The sequence below is a fragment of the Mus musculus genome, chromosome 4 (genome assembly GCF_000001635.26).
Source record: "Mus musculus strain C57BL/6J chromosome 4, GRCm38.p6 C57BL/6J".
In the NCBI taxonomy this organism is placed as follows: domain Eukaryota; kingdom Metazoa; phylum Chordata; class Mammalia; order Rodentia; family Muridae; genus Mus; species Mus musculus.
In genome coordinates this window covers 48,565,893-48,570,628 of record NC_000070.6, presented here as the reverse complement: position 1 = coordinate 48,570,628, position 4,736 = coordinate 48,565,893, and positions in this window count along the sequence as shown.

Below are 4,736 nucleotides of genomic sequence, written 5' to 3'. Positions count from 1 at the left end.
ACCTGGCTATTGTCAGGTAACTGTGAGGGTGGAGTCTAGCCAGAATGCCAGGAGCTTGTGACTGATAGTCACAGGATTATGGAGTTGGGGGCTCCAGTGGTGTCAGGCTGGAGCATGTCTGTCTGGGAGCATGGCTCACTGTTCCCTCCCTTGTAGAATTTCTACTTAATCACCGGAGTAAGTCTCTCGCGACCAGAAAACAGGCAGCCTTTCACAGTCCCACATGTGGACTTCACAGATCCTGACTCAGCAGACCTGGGATGAAGCCCACATCTTGATTTATTGAAGCCCCCTCCCCCCACAAGATTCTAGCATAGTGCAAGTGGTCTGAAACCCACATGGAGAGCTAGCTTGGATTCTTGCCGAAGTCCTTGCTACTCAACCATTGGTCCATGGTCCAGCATCATCACTCAGGAGTTTATTAGGAATGCAAAATCTCACTCACTGAACCAAAACATGCTTTTATAACAAGACGTCCAGGAGTTTCTCACGCACATTAACGCCTAGAAAGCACAGATATAAAGGCAGGGATAATTGGCCACTTTTTTGACTCGGCCACTGTCCTTAGCTTGCCACTTTTACTGCTTCTGACACCTTTCACCTCACTTGACTCTTTGCTCCTCTGTGCTTCTGACTCCTGTGCCATGGCAGATCTCTTAAAAGCAGGTTAATAAACAGAGCTAAGTAGTTGCCATGCTTTTCCCCGTGCCACGTATACAGCACACAAAGCTTGAGCCTGGCTTGAGCTCTTCACTAGGTAAGAGATATTATTTTCTTTTTTCTTTTTCATTGTGTTGAAGCATGACATTTGCCATTTTAACCATTTTAAGTGTATAGTTCCAAGACACGAACTGTAGCTCTTCTCATTCATCGGCACTGCCCATCACCAGAGCTTTTGATGCATGGCTTTGGACAAATGGTTCACTCTCTCCAAGCTTCATCGTCTTCTCTGCAAAATATGGGTGAGAGTACATATGCCTGCAGAGAATCTGAGGCATTGAGTGAAGTCATATAGAACAAGTCCAGGACTCAGAAAAGGTGTCCCTAAAAGCTGACATTTTTCCTCATTTTACAGTAAATATCTACTCAAGTCAACTGAGAACTATGTGTGTGAATATGTGCTTGTGTCTGTACATGTGTAGTATGTGTGTGTATGAGAAAACGAGGAAAAGACAGAGAGAGGAGAGAGACAGAGACAGAGAGACAGAGAGAGGCAGATAGACAGACAGACAGAGAGAGAGAAGAGAGACTCCCACTGAAACTGGTATATACCCCCATTTAGCATTTAGCTAGACTGGCTGGCCAGGGAGCTCCAGGAACCTGCCTCCACCCACCCCTTTAGCATCACCCCTAAGTTTGTAAATAGAAGGGCTCCAAAAATCTATAGAATTAGACCTCTAAAACCAAAAGAGCAGTCGTTCAAATTTCATTGAGAAAATTGCATCCTGGGAAGCAATAACTCCTTTGTCCCCACTTAATGTAAATTATTTTATTGAATATTTAGATTGTGTTATAGTTTAAGAACAATCATTATCCCAATATCAGCAATATTCACAAATGGTGCTTTCAATCTTGGGACTGGGTCTCTTGGATACAGTATTGAATTCCATTTATATTTACATTATCTTTCAGAAGGATACTAAATTGAAAATTGGGGTTGTATGCACTAAGTTTAAAAGGCTAGTTTAGCTTCAGAGTTGCGCTGATAAGAGAACGGGGGGGGGGGGGGGTGAGATTCAGAATTTGCTTCTCTCTTACTCTTGTTTTACAAACAAGGACCTTGAAGTCCACAGTGCCTGTTTTCTGCTCACAGTCACAAGATGAGCTGCCAGCAAGGGTGGGACCAGAGCCCAGGTTCCAGGAGTGTGTTTTGGTGTTCAGTTGACCTTGAAGAACTGGTAACCTTACAGCAGCATAGGTGATAAGAGGTACAGAGAGGCTGGGGGCACTCTAGGGGGCCCTGGCTATGTCTCTGAGGAGACTGGAAAGCTTCAAGATTAGGTGTCACCATAGTGGTGATAGTCTTGATGTCTCTTGTAACACCAAAGATCAAAAATGAGGTGAAGGGGTCCTTTTAGTTTTGGTTTTACACTCTACAGGGCGGTTCCATACATTTATCTTACATAATGCTATAGCAATCATGAGTGGGAATTTATAGGCGACTACTTAATACCCAGGAGATGTTCTTTGCAAAGCTAAAGATTGGAACTGAGGCCCCAAATAGGAATTCTATGTATTAGGATTCTCAAAAGCGTGAGATCCAGAGCCAGAACCCTTGGGGTTAAAATATTTGTGTCTCCATATAAAAAAACCATATACTTTGGGAAACATATTCTCAAGTTTATAGTTTATTATGTGACAGGTACTTTTCTAGATCTAAAAACAATGCATGATTTTAATACTTCAACTCTTGGGGGCGGTTGGGGTAATTTATTTTTAAAACTATGTCTTTGTATATGTGTCTGTGTGGGGTCTGGGGAGTGGTATGCCAATGTGAGTGAAAGTACCTGAGAAAGGCAGAAGAGGGTGGAGTTCCAGGGGCAACACCTGTAATTCACAGGTGTTACAGGGTACACCACCTGACACAGGTGCTGAGAACTTATGGACGGTCCCCTGGGAGAGCAGAACAAGTTCTTAACCATTGAACCATTTCTCCAACCTCCAACCACTGGTGTTTTTAACTTTACGATGGTGCAAAATTGACTATCATTCTATAGATAAAGTTTTGAGTTTTGCTCTCTTCTCAGGCTCAGGCTAGCAATGCTGGACAGCGACACTGAACCTGGGGCACTTTAAACTTGAGATCAGCTCTACTTTCTGTTGAGTCTTTCCGGCTATAAGGCTATATTCCCATTACCAGTAAAGGGGATTTTGTATCATTTACTTAAACTAACAACCCAATGAAATACAATTTATTGTTATTACAATTTTCAATCCTCTCTCCCTAAAAAAAAAAAAAAAAAAAAAAAAAAAGGAACAGGGAAGACAGAAGAAAGAGGTGGGTGGTGGGAAGTGCAGTTCCCAGCTAGATTTTCTGACCTTTGACTTATATTCTCAACTCCTTGGTGTCTGGCTAGCTCCCTTCTCCTTGTAATGCTTCGATAGATTGAACTATTGTTCAGAAATATTTGCCTTCTGCGGAGGACCCTACTTCCCTCTCTTGACTTCGGGCTCAGCCATGTCAATTGCATAGGCTGAGAACAGCAAACGTAACACACAATATGGACTAGTCTGCAGCTGTGCATGGCTTCTTGTACTTCTGCCCTGAGAATAACATCCCCTGGATAGCTCCAACCCCTTTAAGCTAAGATTCAGGAAACCACAGGAGAGCAGATCTGCTTCCAGTGTTACAGTGGCTGAGTGACCGGAGAAGCAGACTCCCAACCCCGCAGAACTACTACCAGCACATTCCAATAACAAAACAGCAAACAAACAAAAAACAAAAGTCTTTGGAGGCTGATGGATACGAATCTAGGTCCAGAGACTGGGGATGTAACTTAATGGCAGATTGCATGTCTAACATATGCAAGGACGACACGAAGTTCCAGCTCTGTGCCCTCCCAGAAACCCAGGTTCCCCTTGGTCTTGCCAGCAGAGCACCAGCCTGCTCTCCTTCTTCATTATGTTGTTTCCTGAACTAGATAACGGGACAGAAAAGGTACTGAAACCTTATCTTCTGCTGCTAACTCACAGCTCCTATTCCTACTATAACAAGAATCTTGGTTTGGGTGTTTTGAGGGGTTTTTTTGGGGGGGAGGGTGGGGGGGAATAAGGTCTTAAGTAGCCCCAGCTGGCCTCAAACTTGCAATATAGTTAGAGCCAACCTTGAACTCACTCTCTGTCTCTCCAAAGTTAGGATTACAAAGGTGTCAGCCACCAAACCAGGCCTTATATATCCTTTTGACTGAACAGAATCAGCCTTTAACGTACAGGATTTGAAACCCCACCCCACCCCCAGCAAACCTACAGAAGAGGAAACTCAGACCAGAATTTAATATCTTAGCAAGAGTTTGAAAATGTCTTTCAGGCTTATGGCTGGAGAGTTCGTACCGTTGCTTGATAATATGTAAAGTTACCCCACCACCACCCTAAACTGATGTGTTTAAGACATTTTCTGAGTAGAAATAGAAGTCTGCATCTCATGCAGCAGGATTACCATCCTATCCATTCAGAGTGATGCTGACAGCGAGGGAACTTCACTCACAGCTGGACATTTGGATAGTGTGGGTACAGACATTTTCATCTAGGACTGTAGTGTCTGTCAGTCAGTGATAGAAAACTTGCCTAACACGTGTGAGACCCCAGGTCTGATCTCCAGTGCCACACAAGCATTTTCTATCTAATGACAATAGACGACACTGTTAGGTAGTAACCAGATTGTAAGCCTGTAATTGTATTGGGGAATGGAGAGTCAGCAGCTGTATTCTCTAAAAAAAAAAAAAAAAAAAAAAAAAGCATAAATCATGTTTCTACAAACTGAACCTCACTATAAATGTACCAAAGGACTATTTAAAGAAGTGCAATCTTGAAATTTTTCATAAAGAAGATAACCATGGGCCTGGGGATGTAACTCAGCTGGTGGAGTAATTGTCTGTTTGGTTAAGAAGGCTGGAGTTCTATCCTTAGTCTTGCCTAAGCTGGGCATGGTGGCACAAGCCTGTCAGCCAGCTCTATTGCTTAGCTCCACTCTCAGGCAGCCTGGCCTCTGTAGCAGTGCATCCATGACGACAGCAATG